Genomic DNA, 8,504 nt, shown 5'->3' with positions numbered 1-8,504 from the left:
ACATGTATACATAAATCCCCTCTTTTTTTGATTTCCTTCCTATTTAGGTCACCACAGAACACTGAGTAGATTTCCCTGTGCTATAGGATAGGTTCTCATTAGTTATCTAGTTTATATATAATAGTATACATATGTCAATCATAAATTTCCATCTCCTCCCACCTTCTTTTCTCCCCTTGTTCTCTACATCCATGTCTTTATTTCTGCTTTGCAAATAGATTCATCTGTACCATTTTTTTTTCTAGATTTCACATGTATGCATTATACACAATATTTGTTTTTCTCTTTCTGATTTAGTCCACTCTGTATGACAGCGTCTAGGTCCATTCATGTCTCTGCAAATGGCACGAGTTTGTTCCTTTTTTTAAAAAAAATATGTGACACCAGCTTGCACTGTAGGTCACTTGGACTGAGAGGTATCATTGGAAATCATCTCTTCCAGTTCTCCCATTTTACAGATGGGAAGGCAAAGGTGCAGAAAGGAAGAATGGGCTTGCTCAAGGTCACATCATGGGTTAGTTACAAAGCCCGAGGAAAGATCCAGTTTTCTTGCTTTGTAACCCAAATCTCTTTCCTTAGTCCCATGTTGCCTCTCACAGTTCATTCAGTTAGTCTGTGCTGAGCCCCCACAAGGCACCACGAACTGTGCTGTTGTTAAGTCGCTATGTCATGTCTGACTGTTTGCAACCCCATGGATGGCAGCATGCCAGGCTTCCCTGTCCCTCACTATCTCCTGGCGTTTGCCCAAGTTCATGTCCATTGAGTTAGTGATGTTGTCCAACTGTCTCATCCTCTACTGCCTTCTTCTCCTTTTGCCTTTAATCTTTCCCAGCATCAGGGTCTTTTCCAATGAGTCATTTGTTCACATCAGGTAGCCAAAGTATTGGAGCTTCAGCATCATGAACTGTGTTAGGTGCTATTAATATTTGGAACTCCAAGATATCACTCAAGAGACTGAAGATCTAAGCTGGAGGCTGTAGACCCTTAAGTCATGAACTGGGAGATGTAGAGGGGAGAGTGTGGAGTTGGGAATCAGATTAGCTTGGGTTTGAATGTTGGTCTTCCATCGATTCCAATTCATCATGTATTTTGGGCAAGTTATTTAGCCTTTCTGAGCTCCAGTTTTCTCATCTTTAAAACAAGAATGGTGATAGTCTCTACCGCTTATGAGTTGGGGAACAAAAGCGGTAATACATGGAAAATATCTTGCAAAGCGCCTGGCATAAAATACAGAACCCTGCATGATTGTCATGAATAATAACTACTGTGGTAAGTGCTTCAGATAGTTAAAGGTACAGGATTCTACAAATACACGGGAAGAAGCAGCTAATTATGTCCCCAGGCGGAGATGAGAGAAAGTGGAGTTCTCTTTTGATTGGATTTTTCTGCCTGATTTGTGTGTGGGGAGAGTGTATATTTTATGGCTGAAATCTCTCTACAGGCATTTCCAGTCTAAGAAGTGCGTTTTCCTATAAGAAGTGACTCTAAAGACAGAGCTGTATGCTGATGTAAATGCAAAACAGGACTCTCTAGTTATTGACCAGCCAGACAGGAGAGTCTTTTAATGGCTATGACCATGTCCGAGTACAAAGATGACCCATGTCCAGAGGATGACCCAAGACACAGGAGTTCTCAAATGCCATATGCATCATCAGAGATCAAATTAGTTGAGTCATTTAGGATTACATACATTTTAAAAAATGTTGGAATGCTTTGAAAATTGACAGTGCTATAGAGTTCATTTTCTGATGATGCTCGTAGCAGTTGGTCTCGACAAGCGTTTCCCAAAGCCTGCTTTGTGGAACACTAGATCCATGACATGCCCAGCAACCTTGAGCAAAAATGTGTATTCAGATACTCCCAGTTGTACCTTTGAACTGATCCACTTCTTGACCCAGAAGACTTTTCTGTAATCCCTAGATTATGAGGCCTATGAATACAGGAATTGTACCTGTTTTTTTTTTTTTCCTACTGTATCCCCCAAACCAGCATGATTTCTGGAACATGTTGTGCTGTGCTTAGTCATGTCCAACTCCTTGTGAGCCCATGGACTGTAGCCCACCAGGCTCCTCTGTCCTTGGGGATTCTCAGGCAAGAATACTGGAGTGGGTTGCCGTGCCCTCCTCCAGGGGCTCTTCCCAACCCAGGGATCGAATCCTGGTCTCCTGCATTGCAGATGGATTCTTTACTGTCTGAGCCACCAGGGAAGCCCAGCAATCCTGGAGTGGGTAGCCTATTCCTTCTCCAGGGGATCTTCCTGACCCAGGAATCGAACCAGGGTCTCCTGCATTGCAGGCAGATTCTTTACCAGCTGAGCTACCAAGGACCGCTTAATATATATTTATTAAAAGCAATTTTGTATTTCTTAGGCAGGAGGAGGGGAGAGGAATGAATTACAAAGGAGCAAGAAGAAACTCTTAGAGGTGATGAATATACTTTTTATCTTGATTGTGTTGATGACGCCATGGGCATATATATAAGCCTGAATTTTAAGTTCATACTGTTTATGTCAATTGATAGGTAATCCAATTATCAATAACACAGTATTTTTCAATTTGAAAAAAAAATTATGTATTTCCTAAACTTGGCCATAGAAACTCCTTATCAGTCCACAGTATACCTACCAGCATTGACAAAAATGAAGTTTCTTTCCAATCAAAATTGCACAGTTTGTCCCAGGTGGGGCTCCAGAGGTGTCTTAGGGTAGAATTGGGGAGGAGGGGACATGGATGGAGTTCCAGACCCCCAACCCTTGTCTTAACCAGAACACCTTTGCTGTCCCAGTAACCATTTTACTTACTAGGATTTCTTTTGAACTGAGAGCTATATGTTTTTACCACATTTGACACATGCTTGTTTGAGAAGAAATAGCATCCCTTGGGGGTGCTGATATCACTGAAGGGAATAATAAGAGTTGGGCTTGACAGATTAACTTGATGTGTTTTAGGGGAGAAATGTGACTTGAAACTCATTTAATTATAGAGTCATTCCTCTATACTTATTGAATGTCTTTAAATGCCAGGCACTCTTCTAGAGTTTGAAAAGACAGGTAGTATGATAGACAAGATCTCTGAGTTCAACAGAGAAGGAGAAATCCTGCATCTTGTTGTTCTTCAGTCGCTCAGTCACGTCCAGCTCTTTGCGACCCCATGGACTGCAGCACATCAGGCTTCCCTGTCCTTCACCATCTCCCAGAACTTGAAATATTGCATGATGTCCCTTATATGCAGACTCTAAAAAGAAACGATCCAAGTAAACTTGTTTATAGAACAGAAACAGAGTCGCAGACTGAGAGAATGAACTTTCGGTTGTCAGGGCAGAAGGATGGGTTGAAGGGAGAGTTAGGGAGTTTGGGATGGACATGTACACACTGCTGTATTAAAAATGGATAACCAACAAGGCCCTACTGTATAGCACAGGGGATTCTGCTCGATGCTGTGAAGCCTTAGTGGTGTGTGGGGGTAGTTCATGTATATGCATGGCTGAGTCCCTTTGCTGTCCAACTGAGAATATCACAACATTGTTAATCAGTTCTACCCCAATATAAAATAAAAAGTTTTTTTAAAAAAGATGTCTGACTTTAAGGAGCTTACAGTTTGGGAGGGAAGGATACTGGTTAATAAATCAGAAACCAATCCCCTATCAAGCATGATTCTATATAGACACACATGTTGTGAAGACACTACGGCAGCGAGAGAGAAGTGGAAGTGTTAAGGGGAGGGAGGTAAAGAATGGTCTCTACTGAGATTTGAGTTGAGATCCGGGTCTGATGACTAGAAAAGGGGTCAGTCTGGGTGGAGGGGACAGCATGTGCAAAGACACCGAGGCAGGAACAAGATTGGTGTGCTCCAAGAAAATAAGGCAAGCCAGTGTGGCCAGTTTAGGGCAAGCTAGGGAGTGAAGTGAAATTGAATTGATGTAGGAGGCTGCATCTAGCTCATTCATCTTCTAAGTGCTGAGTACTGTATCAGGCAAAGACCAGGTAGCCATGGATATTTGATGACTGTACATATGATGACTGAATTTGCATCCCTTGGTTCCTGTCCTCCACAACCTTAGGTGCCACTATTTATGCATATTTTATAAAGTAAAGCTAATTAACCCCATAATACTGTTTTTGCTATTTTCCTAAGTATGATTGTATTCATGGGGTCAGTGTAAAAGACGATTTGATACTGACTATCCCCCTAAAACTTAAGATTTTGGTGAAAAGTGTTGCCTGATTAACTGGAGATGCAGAGGAATTGCCATCTACTACTGAAGGATTCCCTTTAAAGGCTGAGAGATCCAAGAAGGACCAATGATGTGGCTGAGGCCACACAGGGCGCTTGTTGTATACCAGGTGTGGGAACCCACTTTCTCACCCTGAGATCGAGCTCGTGGCTAGAAGGATTAGCTGACCCATTTAACTCCATTTGCTTTGACATGCTCACGCTTGACACTTCCCCAGTACAATGTGCTCAGTTCCCCAAATATGGGATTTTTGAGTGAAACCCTGATATTTAGCTCTAGGGCTAAAAGCAATGCTTAAATCCCCCAATTAGAAGCAGAGATGGAGATGAAATGGTCCCAAGGAATCTGGAGACACAACAGTTTCAAAAGGCAGCAACAGGCTGGGGCAGAGAGAGAGAAGTTTTAGATCTTGCACCAGGAATGCAAAGCTAAATAAGAACCAGTCGAAAGCTCTGGGGGTTATAAAGTGGAATTCCCTCTTGTATAGTACACAAGAGTTATTAAGTGTGTATATAAGACTCCTGTTTTACTTCATGTACATGATTATTTTATACAGGCGGGTTTGGAAAGAATTATAGGCTGAGAGCTGGCCAAGAGGCAAGATGAGCAGTGGGGAATGCGGGTGGCTGTTGCAATGTCATTCTTGGGAGCTTGGGCTATTTGGAGAATGCCACCGTGGGGTCCATTATGGGCTGAGGAGTTAGGGGGGAGAAGCAAATTGGAATTGGATTTTGTGTGGATTCATCTTCAAATCGGCATCTCAGGACTGCTCTTTATAGGATGGGCCAGGTTTGAGACCGAGAGGAGCAGAAGCTGGGATGAAGCCCAGCCAACTGGGTTTGCTCCACTGATGTCCTGAGATCAGGAGGATAAAGAATGTCAATCTGACTTGCCAGACTTTAAGGCCTGAGCGACCTCGGGCTGTTCTCAACACACCCAAGTGATTTCAAAAGTGAAAAATGCATTCTCTTTCTGAAAGAAGTCCAGGAGGCAGGGAGCTGGGGCTAGAGGGCTGCCTCGAGCAGAGATTCGATTACCTGCAAGACCCGCCTAGTGTGTGAGAGGCAGTGAAATTGGTCTCCTTACGTCATCCTGGGGTTGTTTGTTTGTTGCTGTTGTTCAGTCGCTAAGCTGTGTCCAGCTCTTTGAGACCCTGTGGCCTATAGCTCTCCAGGCTCCTTGTCGTCCACTCTTTCCCGGAGTTTGCTCAAATTCATGTTCATTGAGTCAGTGATGCTATCTAACCATTTCATCCTTTGCTCTCCCCGTCTCCTTTTGCCTTCCTCGGTTACCTTCCTTTTTAAGGGAGGCAGGGCTCTGTATCAGAACTATTTGAATTCTTGATTTTGCTTCTAACTCTGTGATCTTGAGAAAGTTAATTAACCTCTCTGAGCCTCAGTTTCCCTGATTATAGAATGGGGATTCAAACAGCTGCTTATATGAAAACATAATAAGGCAAAGGATATGCAAAGCTGGTCTCATCAAGTGACAGTCATATCAATAATAATTGTTAATAAAATTTTTAATGAAGGACAATTAATTGGACTGGAGTGGGGAGCAGTCCAGCAGTGGCTGGACTGGCATTGTGTGTGGTATCTCTTGTTTGATGAGTGGAGGTCACTTACCAGCTGTTCTTTGTGCCCTAGGCTCTCTCTGGTGCAGCATACAAAACTTTGTTGAACTGGAAGTGGTTTTATAACTTGAAAGGAGTGGTCTTTATGGTGGCCTACTTCTCAATCCTGGATAATTGAGATTCTATAGACTCTAGACTGGCTGAATGCCAACCATGTAGATCCCAAAGCTCTCCTCTTGAGTATCCTGGAGATACACCTGAAGCCCAAATTCCTTGAAGCTACAATGTACCTCCCATCCTCCTCCCTCCTTTTTCTTCTTTCACTGAGCAACACGTTCCCCACGCCCTTCCCCCAATAAATCACTGTAACACGTCAAACAGAACACAGCAAAGCTTCAGGATTTGAAAACAGTAGTCCCAGGAGGAGAAGAGGGCAACAGAGGATGAGATGGTTGGATGGCATCACCAACGCAATGGACATGAATTTGAGCAAGCTCCAGGAGACAATGAAGGACAGGGAAGCCTGGTGTGTAATAGTCCATGGGGTCACAAAGAGTCAGACTTGACTTAGCAACTGAAAACAAGGCTTTACCCATTAGGTTTCCCCATTGCTTCTGCAAGGAGTTCTTGAACAATCTAGAGTGGGTTCTTTAAACCCACTCTAAACCATCAATTTAGTTTACCCACTTCTCATACAGAGGGTAAGGTGAAACTAACTCTGAAAGGAATTTGTCCAAGTCTAGATAAGATATGCAGATCATATCCCACCGTTCAGTTCAGTAATAGATGCTATGAGTTTCCAGGAGGACCAGCAGATTCTTTCAACCACGTCACCCAAATTCAAGACTCAGAGGTTCCAGTTCAGTTACTGTGCATTACAGCTTCAGATATCTAAAGGGAACACACTGATTAGTTAAGACTTGTTTTTAGGCAAAAACATACATGACCCATATTCGGAATCAGAACATTTGTTGCAATCTGTGCTTGGAGGCAGACGTGTTTGTTTATTTTACCAGTTTTTAAAGTGCCAACTCCCCAGCAGTGAATTACTTAATGACTCAAACACAAACCCCAAACTCCAAACTGGCTCAAGAGAGGTGGCGATTATGGAAAATTCTACTTCATCTAGCCCAAAGAACTGACCACCCGTGAGCTGGAAAACAGACCTCAAAGCAGGAAAGAAACAGAAGTGTCCAAAGAAGATGTGGAAAACACAACCCAGAAAAAGCTGACCCTCAAGAAAGAAGTCCGGTGAGTGGAGTCGGGGGTAGATTTCCTGATGGTTTCTCAAGGCTGCCGGGGTCCTGCTTTCTGGGTGAGAATGTGATTGAAGACAAGCATTGTCTATTTTACAAAGTCCCAGAGAATTTGGATCCCAGATGTGGTAGACGATGGTCTTAGATCTGGGATTGCAAAGTCCACATCTACCCAGACCGGGCAGGAAATGTAAATGACCGAGTGAACTGAGTGTAAGATGATACTAGACAGCTGACACTCAGTCCTGGGGGCTGTGAGGAGATGGGGGGCTGTGAGGAGATGGGGGACAGACCTCAATTAAAGAGAGCAGCTGCTGACCCCTAGCCACTGGTCGCCTGTGGAAAGGTGGGTCCAGTGTTGACAGTTGTTCTGAGGTATCAAAAGAATCTCCAATCCTTGATTTTCATGAGCAATCTGCTTTCAAAAGGATTGGCATTGAACGCACAGTTTTAAAGTCGTCCGAGGGCTTTCCCCTCTTTCTCATTAATAGGCCTCATGATGGCCGTGGACTCCCAATTGTGGCCCTCCTTTTAAGACCCTTGGAGTAGCAGAGGGTGCTTAATTCTACCCCTTCGTTCTACTTATGCGGAAGATGGACCCCGGGTTCATCTTAAGTCACACACAACGGTGTCTGTGGCAGAGCTAGGAGAGGACCAGTTCTGAGTTCTGCCTCTCTTTCTTTCTCAACACAGATTCCAGACCGGTGTCAGTTTCCAGAACTGAAGAGCTATATGTGCTGAGTGAGGACATATTAAGTTTCCTGCTTTCCATGGAGAAAAGCAAATGCTACCCTAGCCCTTAATTAAGGATGTTATCATTGGTGACAGTGATGGTAAATATCAGGAGTGCTTTGAGCAGCAACTAACAGAAAATTCTGAGTCAAATCGACTTAAACAGTTCATCAAATTCTTACCTTTCATGCCTGGAAAGTCAGAGGCAGGGTGTGCCCAGGTCCAGTGAGATCCATGATATAACCAGGGGTTGAGTGCTTTCTGTCTTTCTGCTCCGCATGACTCCTCCTCCTCCTCCTCCTCCTCCTCCTCCTCCTCCTCCCTCACTCTGAACCTCCTCCTCTTGGTTACAACAAGGCTTCCAATAGCAGGTGAGTCTATGTGGGTCATTGTCCCATCTGGAAAGAGAGAACGAAAGAACCTTGAAACTCTCCCCCAGGTATGGACTACAGGTTATTCCCTTTCATCTACTGGAGCTGGATGTCCAGTCCTGAACCAATACCAGTTACTCAAGGTAAATTGTGTGCTGATTGGCTGACCTGTGCAGTCTATTCCAGGAGCAGAGATGGGACCTTGTAGGGGAAGGGTTTACATGTGTGTGTGGTCACTTTCCTGTCTGCCCAGACACCTTGACTCTTCTTGGGAACCAGTGAACCAACTTATGAATCTTCACAATATCCTCAAGGTGGGCTGGACTTAGGCTTTTAACA

General features: G+C 43.8%; 1 long non-coding RNA gene across 1 annotated transcript; it reads right to left on the bottom strand.

Moving 5' to 3' along the window:
- Window positions 1-2,431: 2,431 nt before the first annotated feature.
- Window positions 2,432-8,056, bottom strand: LOC104980011. The gene is made up of 3 exons (XR_824210.1): window positions 7,977-8,056; window positions 6,575-6,697; window positions 2,432-3,233 (listed from the first exon to the last, which is right to left on the bottom strand). It is a non-coding gene; the product is annotated as an uncharacterized LOC104980011 (long non-coding RNA).
- Window positions 8,057-8,504: the final 448 nt, after the last annotated feature.

The sequence above is a fragment of the Bison bison genome, unplaced genomic scaffold, assembly GCF_000754665.1.
Source record: "Bison bison bison isolate TAMUID 2011002044 unplaced genomic scaffold, Bison_UMD1.0 scf7180017864495, whole genome shotgun sequence".
Taxonomy (NCBI): domain Eukaryota; kingdom Metazoa; phylum Chordata; class Mammalia; order Artiodactyla; family Bovidae; genus Bison; species Bison bison.
This window is presented reverse-complemented; position numbering and strand designations above follow the sequence as displayed.